Source organism: Numida meleagris, chromosome 4, assembly GCF_002078875.1.
Source record: "Numida meleagris isolate 19003 breed g44 Domestic line chromosome 4, NumMel1.0, whole genome shotgun sequence".
NCBI lineage: Eukaryota > Metazoa > Chordata > Aves > Galliformes > Numididae > Numida > Numida meleagris.
The window spans coordinates 55067586-55080259 of NC_034412.1; the positions used below are offsets into that span (position 1 = coordinate 55067586).

Genomic DNA, 12674 nt, shown 5'->3' on the forward strand with positions numbered 1-12674 from the left:
CCCACGTGCCAGTCAGGAATGTTAAGCCGCACGCTGAGGATGAGATAGCGCGGGGAGCACGCAGCGGCACTTTCACCTAGATTAGGGAAAGCGACTGGTCCGCAACGGTCTTTTTGCTCACCCTGCTTCTATTTGTCCAAATTTTACCGCAAATCCTGCCTTAGATGCCTTTTCCCCTCCATGTGCTAAATCTCATTTGGCTTTGTCCTCTGCCACCTGCGCTGCTCTCTGCACAGGACTGGCCTTGCTGTATTTATGACACAAATGCACCAAGTTGGGGTTTGGAGAGCAACCCCACACACACTTAACACCTGCATGGACAAAATCATGTCGGACTCCCATCTGTACAGCAGGTGCACAGCCTCTCTTACTGCTCCCCTGTGCAGTGCCAGGACCACTAACTGCTCCCTTCTAAAAAAATAAAAAAAACCCACCTCATTTTTAAAGACTGCAGCACAAAGGACAGGAGAGCTGCTACAGATAAAAGGTTTTAAAAGATTGCGCATATACATACGGTAGATACACATATATAGTAGATCACTCTGAAAGTAATGTCCCCTATCTATTTCCATGGAAACTATAACAAAGAGCACAATAACACTATTCAATAGATCTAACTCTCAGTAGAGGTTCAACCTCTACTGCCATACCACCAACACCCTCCTCTGACATTGTGGGCCAGCATAATAAAATAGGAGGTGTTACTTTCAGAGCAGCCCTCCTACAACAAAACAAATTTACTCCTGTAGTGATTAAACAACAAAGGCCCATCTCAAGCTTTGTATGAAAATACAGCAGAGATGGCAACAAAGAACGGCACTCATGCAGCAGGGTCACATCAGAGGGGACAGGATCTCAGCAGAGCCACTTGTCTTAGGGCAAATCCTGGCCTCATTTCATCTATGGGGATTGATCATTTTTTCTGGTTTGCTGATGGAGGTCACAAAGAGAAGACGCAGGTTACCTGAGGACTCTGCACAGCCAGGATCATGCTGGGGTGATGCAACCTTCGTCTGAGGTAACCATGCTACCTCATTGATTTGGGGTAACCCTTGCATGAGCAATGGGAGCATCAGTACTGGGGCTGGCCCTGCAGTCCTACATGCAGAAGTGCTATGCCTGTAACTCCTGTTGTCTTTGAGAGGCACTGTGGGTGCCAAGCCCTTTGGGAAAAGGCCTCTGGATGTTCCACAGTATTGCCTATAGCCCTCATCACAACACAGGTAACCGTTCAGTTACGAAGTCATACTCTCCCTGTTCTGCTTCTGAACAGGTCCTCTGGACCTCCCAGAATCATGGAATCATAGAATATCCTGAGTTAGAAGGAACCCACAGGAATCATCAAGTCCAACTCCTGGCTCCACACAGGACCACCCAAAAATTAGCCCCTATGTCTGAGAGCATTGTCCAGATGCTTCTTGAACTCTGGCAGCTTGGGGCCATGCCTGCTGCCCTGGGCAGCCTGTTCCATGCCCACCACCCTCTGGTGCAGAACCTTTCCCTAACCCCCGACCTTCCCTCCCCTGATGCGGCTCCATGCCGTTCCTTCGGGTCCTGTCACTGTCACCAGAGAGCAGAGTTCAGCATTGCCCTCCGCTCCCTGTGAAGAGCTGTAGCCGCCACGAGCTCTCCCCTCAGCCTCCTCTGCTCTGGGCCGAGCAAACCCAGGGACCTCAGCTGTTCCTCATACATCTTCTCCTCCAAACCCTTCACTATCACTAGGCTAGACTGGAGCTGTGCTCCTGCAGAGGGAAGCTGCTCCTGCCTTCTCTCCACTCCACTAGAACAGAAGTAGCAAGTAACAATATGCAGGACTGGGAAATAGCCCTAAATCTGCAAAAAAAAAAACCAAAAAAAAAAAAAAAAAAAGAATAATCAGCAGCCAGATAAAATAATACAGAGGAGCAAATGCCCATGGCTTCCCCATCACCACAGCCTATTGATCTTTCAGCACTTACAGCCTTCTTCGTTTTTTCTTTCAACAGCTTTCTAAACACATGAAGAAAGCAAGAGGCGGCACAGACTCCAGGCTTCACCGTGGGCAGAACTTTCCCCATGTGCCCTTCCAAGTGTTCCCCTATGGATCCACTCAGATCTGAACCTCAAGCAGCAGGGGGTAAGCAGCCTGGGTGTTCCCCCTCACAGGGAGAAAACACTGCCTGGCAGCACGCAGAACTGTGAGATTGACCTCAGAGAGACAAAGAGACGTTAATTAGTGCCTGCATGGGCTCTGGGGCTGTTGGTTGGGGGTAAGGAGGAAAAGCAGGGGAGTTTTTCCCAAGCCTCTTAAAAAACTCTAATTACTGAGCTCCATGTGGAACAACAGGCTTGCTAAGACACTGAAAACTAATCAGGCAGCCTATAAATAACACTGTTAATCAAGCCCAGTGGGGAACCTGAGAGATGAGGATCCTTCCACCAGAGAAGCAAACATGCAGGGATGGAGATCTCCTTGAAACAAGGCCCACAAACCCAGCCTTTTCCCTCTGCTCTCCACCTTCTGCCCCACACTCAACCACACAACCTGGTTGCTTATCCCAGATTTTCTGAGGTGTTCCTACACCATCAGGATGGCACTCATCTCTTAAACTGTGACACGTGAACATCCACCTCTCTGCAAAGACACCCAGAGCCTACCTTGTGTCCTGGCCATTGCTACTTCTCCTTCAAGCAGCCCTTCCCCGAAGCCTTGAGTCAGTGGCAGGATGGCACAGCGTGCCAGCCCCTGCAAGAGCACCCAGCACACTGGGATGGTCCTTAAGACTGGGGCTGCTCTTTATTTCGGGATGTTGCAAAGTGCCTCACAAGTGCATAGCTGAAAAGCGTCCCCAGCAAGGAGTGGCCCACAGTTGTTCTTGACGTTATCATGTAGTAGAGAAGCTCGTACACAGGAGACAGGAAACCTAGCACAGTCTATTTAAATCTCCTTCATCTCCCACCTGAGGCTGGCAGCTGCCTCTGAAATCTTTCCTGTTCTGAAAAGTTCTGGTTTAGTTTTGAATTGTTATTTATACTCTTCCAGAGTGCCTTTGGTATTTAATACCACACATGTCAATGACTAACTGTACAAAGGCACTCTGCTTAACTTCTCCCTCATCTAAAAATATGGCCTGTCACCATCCTTGAAGGGCTCATTCAATGTTTTAGGGAGATCTCTTGCTTTTGACCATAACCCTCTGTGACCTCCTCTGGCCGTCTTATCTCCCTCCTGCACTGACCTCCCATTACCTGCATAGTTGAAATATTTCATACCATTTATCTTAACCTTTCAGGCTCTTGGCTCTTCTCTCTCACCTTTTTTTGCTCTTCCTTATCGTTTCCAAATTGATGCCCAGTCACTAGGTGTGGATGCATGCCTCTGCCCAGCAGATCCCCCAGTGGCAGTGTCTGAGCCTGCTGACCAGTTTCCAGAGAACTAAGCATTCATAAAAAGAGTAATGGGAGTAGTACAAATTGTGTCTCTCATTGAGAAAGTACTGCAGTGAGAGCTTAGCTCTCTGGCTATAGTTCACAAAGGGGAGAGATGTTATACAAGAAAGTCATAGAAAACCAAGCTTCTGAAGTTTTGCTGCTCATGGCATGTTTTCCAGCACACTTCTATTTGCACTAGCATCCTGTATGCTGCTTTTCAGCTTAGCTCCCAGTGGTTCTGGGTCTGAGTCTAGGACAGGGCTGAGATCATCCATAAACAGCACCGAGAACGATTTAAAAATTATTTACGCTTTTAAAAATCTTTTCATAATAACTAGTTCTCTAATGGTTCCACCTCTTGGAATATTAGTTGTTTATTTTGAATTAATGCCAGGTTTTCTGCCATGGCAATCGAAGATCTAAGTCCCAGAGATTCCAATCTAGAAATATTAACAGATTTAGTAATTTGTAATGTCTCATTATTTCTAAGCCAAGTGTTACTTCTAGAAGAGAGGACAGAACTTAAATTCTGTTTTATAAATCATTTGAAACTGACAGGAGTGTTTACAGCCAGTATCAGAATTAAAAGCCTTCCTAGAAATGCAATTTCCATGGTGACGATCCTGATATTGAGGTTAAAGTAATAAACTGCTATTCCAAGTTCCTACAGTGATTTTTAGTCATTACTTAATAGATTTTCCCTTTGTCTAAAACCAGAATGCAAGAGACAACCCTGCTCCACTACAGAAGCAGTCAACAGCATAGCACAAGCACAGAAATGAAGAGAAGCGGCAACAAGGCAGCACTCAGCACCGTCAAACACACAAAGAGGGAGATGAAAGGGTTAAGACTTCCAAGTCATCCAAGTAGCTTTCTGTTATGTCACAGGGCGTCCTGAGTTCCCCAGCTCAGCCCAGTGAGGTGAGGGCAATTTGGTGGCTTCACCTCTGGCTATCCTCATCTTGCAGGCTGCGGGTGAGCTCTCAGCGCCTGATGGGCTGGAATTACATCTCCTTGGGAATGGAAACGCTGCTTCCACAACAGGACCCCATCTCTTAGCAAACAGAAAGCCCTTCTGCCTCCTCCTTGTTGATAAAGAGTGGACTCCCTTAGGTAGGGAGGGAGACCGCGCTCACCTCGGCCACTGACCTTTCCCTGTCCAGTGGGCACGCTGCTTTGCAGATCCTCCTGCTCTCCCTGAAGCCAGAAGACCGGCTTGCTTACGTGTTTCTTATTTTCTTACCTCCTGGGCTGCTCCAGAAATAGCCCATAATCCACATATCCGTCACACTTACAGAATCTCCTTTAGCTGAAGTGGAAGCAGCCCTGTCTGTCAGAGCACAAAGACCCAAGTCCTCCCCTGGGCACTTGTGGCACTCAGCTAGCAGTGGCAACAGGTTTGTGAGTCTGTGCTCAGGGAACCCATGAGCCTAACATGGACTAGAACCAGCTGGAAATAGGCAGACAAGGCATTTTTTCCATCAAAAAATTCTAAAGCTTTTATGAAGAAAAATTTTACAGGCGCTGGGTGAAATCTCTAACATGCAATTTATGGTGCTCACCTGAGACAGAGGACTCCGCAAAACCAGCTGCAAGTTCAGAGCCTAACGAGGCAGATAAGGAATTCAAGGCTGTTTCATGGGCACCTCAAAATGCAACAGGTCCTGCCCGTGGAAAACCATGGACTTTGTTTCATCTTAATGCAAAGCAAGGCACGTTTGAAATCTCACAAGAAATCCCGCATTAATCTTGAGATTGAACGAGGTATTTATCCCATACAGTTCCGCAGTGGTATCCACATCTCAACCAGAAACAATGATGTCCAACTCTTGAATTTAGATGGGGCTGTAAAGCTCCGGGGAAAAAATTTACAACCTCAAAACGGAGTGCTGCTGGCTGCTGCTTCCAAGATACAAACTAATACAAACACAGATATTTTTCATACATATCACAAGCACATCTGTGCTGGTATCTGTTAAGATGGGATTAGTAGAGCTGATCTGCATGCCGTAAGCCAATCAACAAAAGGAAAAAGAAGAAATTTTCCAGGAATAGTGCAGAGTAGAGACAGCTTGCGTTTCTCCAAATGTACAGACCGCTGCTCAAGACAAACTATATGGCTGAGATACCACTGAGCTGCCTCGAGATAGGAAATTTTAGATGAATACATCTCACATTTGAAAACCTTCAATTTCAGTCTAACAGCTCCTATGCAGTCCTGCTGAGTACCTGGTAAGAAGTCACTTGTAATGAAATCAGTCTCCTACCTTTCCTTCTAGGAGGCCTCATCACTTAACTCCAACTTAAAAAACTGCAAATTAAGGGCACTGAATGAGCACTGACATTCAGGTCCAGAGCAGAAAAATCTGCAGAATGGAGACTGGATTTTGACTGTGCAATACCATCTAGTCCAATGCTTTTCTGGCTTTCCCTTCTCTCTGAGATTGGATGGGTTTTATTTGACCTGACCTCAATCCCACAATCTGGCCACGTCGTGTTTGCACAGTCCCACACAAACACACATAAATAAGCTGCTTCTGCACTGTACCTGTTTGCAAGCAGTGATCTGAAAGGAGTATTCGCATTCACTTGGGTTCCACACTTAATTTGGTATTGGCCAAGGCATCTTTGAGAAAATGAACTCCCTCTTTGTCTTCAAGAGAGACCTAATCCTCGTTTTGCCCTGGAGGATTACTGGGTACTTAGAAAGGCACTCACATGCACATTTTTGGTTTGTGCCAGCTGCATTTGCGTCCACAATACGCAGCATTTTCACTTTGGTCTTTAGGTTTGCTAATAGCATTCCTCTGCACCCAGACCTCGACCCCAGCGACTGCCACCCTTTTAAAGACACCTTAAACCAAGGCTTTCTGAAACGCAACCCTTCCCCTGCTTTGCACGATCAGCTCTCCCTCAGACAGCAGTGTGAATTCAGGCAGGGAGCTGGGCATGCTGCCTGTGCTGTGAACAGGCAGTCACAGTGCACAGTTCCCTGCACGGTCCTGCCAACCTGAGCCCTAGCTGCAAGGAATAAACTGGAGAGCTGAAAAAATGAGTTGTTGTATCTACTCAGTTCCTGGCTTTTTATAATAGAAGCTCATGGTTATACTGAATTGTAGTTTGCCACCCAGCGATCCTGTCAAGGCACTGGAGCTCACCATGCCGAGGTTGTTCACACACATGAATAACAAAAGCCAACTCCTCCTTACCTTTAGCTTGCAGATAGACTAGCCCAAACCTTTCTGTGCTCAGATTCACATTTCCAGGTTCTGATTTCCATGCACTTTGATTCTAACAGCTCTCACTCTCCACGTGAACCTAACTAATGCCAGGAGAGCATCATGGCACTCAAAGGCAAACTGAGGCACGAGACCATGTCCATATGACTGACCTCTGGCACAGCAGTGGCAGAAGGGTGCCAGAGTATGGCCCCAAACTACTGTCTGGCACCAGCATGGGTCCTGTGCAGAGATGGGCTTTTGCTACTCTGGTCTGCTGTGCACAACATAGATTTGTCTCTGGCCATGATTTCGCTCAACTTGAGAGCACTCTGCCTTTACATCCCGCCGGTGTTCCTCCATGGATAAAGTGCTCTCTGTGCAGCTCTGATCCAAATCTTTTTAGGATTGTGGCTTAATTCTATAGGGTTTCAGGATGTAGTTCAGTGGAAGAAGAGGACTCTGATCTTCACCGGTGTAAACTAGCACTGCCCTGAGCAGCACTTTTCTGACCTTTTCATTCAGTTCTATCCCCAGGACTCTCACAAGAATCACAAGAGATTTTTGTAGACAGCATGCCATGCTGGTCTTTGGGGAAGCTGGGTGATGTGCCTGGGGAAGCAGAGCTTTACCCCTCTTCATGGACTGTCAAGGACGAGGAGGTGATTAGGGACAGCCTTTCAGACCTGGCGATAATAGAGTGGGGTGCAGAAGTGCTCAGAGGTGTATTAAGTGAGAATGACGAGCTGCAGAGCTCACCTGGGCAGAGGGATCAGTAACACTCATCCCTTTAAGGATAAGTGCACAGATGTAACACAATAACATTATCTGCACATGACCTGGGATATCCCAGTGCTGAATCATGCTGATCACAAGCCATTTAATCTAAATTACAACTTCTAACTTTTCTTACACAATATGTAGTAAAGCACAAGCTGACTGTAAAGGACAACTGTACAGGAATAAACTGCAGCTCCTATAAAGAAAAGCAGCCATGAGAAGGAAGCAAGAGTTGTACTCACATACTATAAGAACCCATTTCTATTTTAGGATTATTAAAGACAACACATTCCACGGGAAGAAAACAAGCACTGCATGCTGAAGAAATTCTGTTCATATTGAGAAGTTCACTAACCAGGAAAATCTTTTCCAGAATTTCTTTTTTGCCTCAAACTGCTGGTGCCATGACTTGCAGAAGCGTTTCCTAATACGCTGAAGGCAAAGCAAACTAGGTCAGTTCAGATCAGCAATTTAAATGGTTTAAAGCTAAAGATTAAGGAAGTGCTTTATATGAACTGCTCCAGTGGCAGATGGATGAGATCTCTGGCACTGATGAGCAAGAGAGGGCATTAATCTTCCATCTGCACAGCTGGATCTCTCTCTTCCTGGCTTGCATATACATTGCACTTTAAGGAATCTGGCATAAATTTTACCCTAGCAGCTCTCCTTTGAAAATATGGGTGAATTACCAAGATGCTATAATAGTAGCTGAGACATTTTTTGAAAAATCTTTTGGTGACAATCTGGGCATCTATTCTGACAGGGCAGAAGAAAGCCCCATATTCACATTTGTCACAGGTGTGGTGGACATCCAGCATCAGGCACCAACTCTAGTCTGCTGCTGAGTTTTTCCCCTCTGCTCTCCAACCTTACTGCTTTGCATTGTTTTCTGGTATGCCAGATTTTAACTGCAGTAACATGAGGGGTGGAGTGCATTTTACAGAGCTAAATCACCTTCATGGGTGTAGCAATATCTAATCCCCATAATGAGAAGTACTTCTTATGAACTGCTTCTCCAAGCAGTTCTCCCACTCACTCAAGTCTTCCCGGACAAATTTTTCGAATCCCTTACTCAACATGACATGCATTCACTTCCGCAGCATTTTAGCAGGAGATTTGCTTGAGTGATAAATGAGCAGGGATTGAGTAAGGAGATGAGGATTTGGCCAGCTGCTCTACACAACACAGAACCTCTGCAGGTCCTGCAGCTTCACTTTGCACTGAATTGAGAGAGCTGTAGCTCTCAGGGACTGCAGTACAGAAAAGTAAAAAAAAAAAAAAATACAGATATTACAGAACCCAGCTATGCTGGTTACTTGTCCAGCCATCTGAGACAAGAAATACTGTTGGTTCATCACATCTCCTCTGCACCACATTAACTGGACAGGTCCAGTGGAAAACCAGTGTATTGGCCTGGGGAGGGCATAAAGTCAGCCTCGTAACAGCAGAAAAGACTTGAGGTTTTCAGGTACACACAGAGCCCAAGGAATAAGCATCAAGAGAACAAAAGCATGCTGAATACAGCTGACTTGCCATCTGGCTGATCATCTCCTTGCATTTTTATTTTTAAAGAGTACTGTACTCATTTGCTGTGATTACTGAACTCCTACAGCAGTGGTACCACAGCTTTTTAATAACTTCATCTGTAAACACAGCTACAAATCAGTGTAGGCAGCCTGTGCATTGTGAAACTTATGGAAGAGAAGCCATTTGAGTTACTTTTGATTTGGTGATGTTCTGGGTTTGTGGGGGTTTTTTTTGTTTTTGTTTTTTTTAAGAGTGCTTAAGGTGAGATACAGAAACACTGTCTGCTAAGCTAATACATAAATATTAGTTTCTCATTTAAATTATGTTTAGCATCTACCCGTCCTTCAACGGCCTGGAGAAGGACAAGGACTGCAGCCAGGACAAGACATGCTGGATGAGAGGAACCTCTGGCCTCTCTTGCACACTGCTGTGCTCCAGTGCATCCCTCCTGTGCTGGCACAAACCACCCCAAAATAGAAACCAGCACCTGTGGCTCCTGGAACAAAGGTGAGGGCCGACCACTTGCCCTGCCCCTTAAAGCCAGCCTGGAGCTGGAGTACAGGGAAGGTCACCATACTGCATGCTACTGCTCTGGCAGTGAGAGGTTTGCTGCGGGGACGTGCACAAAGCAACTGGTTTTAAAAAGGAGAGCCACAGGGAGGAAAAGAATAGAAGAGACTGTAAGCAACAATGAAGCAATTATTCCAGTTTCAACAGGCCGGGGAAGTGCTGCAAGGGTAGGAAAGGTGAGTGGGCTCCAGGCTGATAGCACTGAACAGAGCGGGATGAGAAGCTAACCTGGATGAGCTCAGAGTCTTCCCCAGAGATCCCATCCTCGAGTACAATGGAGTAAATGACCTCCAGGACCACTTGGAAAAATGACATTATAGATCACCGTAAGGTCGTGATTTCTAGGAAGATATCAAACCCTGCCAGGTTTCCAGGGACACCGAGTCCCTGGTTAAAGTGACTGCTCTGTAGATAAACATTTTTCCACAGCCCCGAAAACCCCACTTACTCTAGATGGCTATGGGATGTTAATGGGACTTTCCTCATAAGTCCCTTAAGACGCATTTTAAAAAACCCACCCACAACCACTGTGTTTGAAACAGAATGAAATGCTTTTCCTTAAAGCAGCTCCAAATGCATTAACAAAACACTGGGGAGGATGACCACCCACTCAGCACCAACTGGCAGGCCGATTTGAGGTCTTCAGGCTACCAACCACCATCAGATGCACCACTCTACAGCTAAATAGAAGAAGGCCATTTACAAGCCCTATTCAACAACACACGTCCAAATTGTTATTTCCAGTGTGAACATCAGCACTCTCCCAAAGGAAGCCACATATTTTCTAGAGGCATGTGGTGATCTGTAGTCTCAGTCTGGACACCTCTGCTCTGCGTGTCAACAGGAAAAAGGAGAGCACTGTATATAACTAATCTCAGCCTCTCCTCATATGCAGGATGTGCTGTGACCATCCTCATTTAAGAAAAAAAAATCCTTCCAAAATTAAGTCTGGGTGGAGCCAGTCCCAAAGGGAGTGTCATTTGAGTTACAAGTGCCAAACTCTTTCACAGAGTGAAAAGAAAACCAAATCCTATTAAGCAGCCATCAGTGTCAATATTTATTCCTCACAAGTCAGGGACAAGTAGCCTAATAAATGGTGTCAGACAGAGCCTGGTGAGATGGAGGAGGAAGGGGATAGGCTTGGGGAAAGGGCATGACACATTAATCAGCATCACCCCTGCAAAACCCTTGACAGAAACAAGGTAGTAAACTCATTAGCCACTTCGAAACTAAGCTCCTTTTGTACTTCGTGCAGTGATAGCCCTCAGGTCCCAGCCTGAAAGTTTGCCGTTCTTCACAACAAAGCTACCAGGCCCCATAAAATAGTTTTCAATCTACCTCTCAACACACACCTCTCCGATCCAAAGACGCCTTGCTGGCTTTACTGCTCTCTCCTTTGCAAGGTCTGGACTCCGGTGCATCAAGCAAACTGGGTCAAAGTTATCTTCAAGGGAAGACACAGAAATAAAACTGTGCCTAGACGACAAACTTCTCACCTGCAAGTGCCACTTCAAATGCTGCAGTTTCTTCTCCCCATGGATGACTCCAGTCCCTGGGTGGTAGTATATACCATCGTATTGAATATGTTAGCAGCACCACATGTGCAACCACAAACCAGAGAAGGGAACTACATCTCTGGGTGATGCCTGAAGATGCCTGTATCAGAGCCGAAAAGCAGACTCAGCCTTCCTCTGCTTCTCTCTCACAAAAAGGAGCTCACATTGTACGAAACACAATGCGGCACCAGATCTTTTGAGTGCTGCAGCTCAGTCAAGCAATCCAAATTCATTCTTGCCTTTCACTTGAGAAATGTAAGACACAGGCAAGACTTTGGTTTTGTAAATGTGCTGTTCCTAGGTCACCCATGTATTTTCTTGGTTTTCTTTAACGCTTGCTACCATACCCCTCATCCTCTGCATGTGGGATTTGATAACCTGCCTGAAACAGCCAGGAACAACATACCCTTAACATACTTGTGCACAAAATGTTGGGAAATCCACTTATGAAGAGGCTGTGAGCTGTATGGTTTCTTTCTCCCTGCCTAGTTGAGCCAACACTGTGAAGACAGATGCATTCCAGGCTGGATCTTTCCGTAAGGGCTGCAGCATAGCTTTTAGAGTGATGCCTTACAGCACAGATTTGATTCCATCTATCCAGGGAAATGTAAGCTGTCACAGCGCAACTGGGATGCAGCCACATTGCACAGTGGCCCCTCTCCCCATTATAACTCTGCTGTGCACTGGCCATCGGTTATCATCACGTACTTTACTTGAATTAGCCTGAAATGGAGTCTGTCTCCAGTCTGGAGCCTGTTTGTAACTGCAAAGGAATCTGTGCCCTCCATAGCACACAAGACAGGATCGGGTCACTGCTGGAGTGCACTTGGCCCAGCTATTTTTATTGTCTGCCTGAGTACTTTTCTTTGATGCCTGCTTCGAGTTGCTGAAAGAATAGTAAAGATGATATTTTTTTTTAAAAAGGGATACACTGATAATCCATAGGAACTGTATCCTTTTAACTTCTGGACATTTCTCAAATCTTTGCCCCTGTTGCCGGGTTGCTGAAGGCATTCTGAAGTCACAACATGATGAAATCTAATCAGGGTGAAGTAGGCTGGTTTCATTTGCATTAGATTCCTCTTTCAAAGGCATAAATTTGCCCCTCTGATCCTCCTCCTTACCACTAGAACAGAGCTAATGCAGCAGCTCCGGCTACATCAAAAACTCCCACAACCCTCTTCTCATCAAGAACAACTGATGATTGAAATTCTTTGTGTTTCTCTCAACCCAAAGGACAGTGTTGCTAATTCAAACACTGGTGCAGCAAGAATATAAAGGATGAGAGAAGTGGCTCTCATCTGAATACAGGCAAGCATGCATCACATCACAGCTAGCCAAGCTTTTCACTTGAGTTAAACTCGGTAACAATCCCCTAAATCATGGCTTTCAAACACGCACAATATCTTCTCATGTGTCTCTTCTTTCTGCTTGGGTATCACCCGGCTTTAGATATTTATATTCTCCTGACACTTTGGGTTCTTTGGACAAAATCATCTATTTTCAACACAGCACTTGCCAAGAGAAAGGAAATGACTGCAAAGACAGGCATGCAAATCCTTCATTTGCATCCCTCTGGGTCTCCTTCACATCCCTATCGCATCCACAAGAG

At 45.8% G+C, this 12674-nt stretch overlaps 1 protein-coding gene across 6 annotated transcripts in view; it reads right to left on the bottom strand.

Moving 5' to 3' along the window:
- The window catches only part of SHROOM3 (shroom family member 3), a 139858-nt gene that overhangs the window by 29370 nt on the left and 97814 nt on the right, over positions 1-12674 (bottom strand). The gene's annotated exons all lie outside the window — the stretch shown is intronic.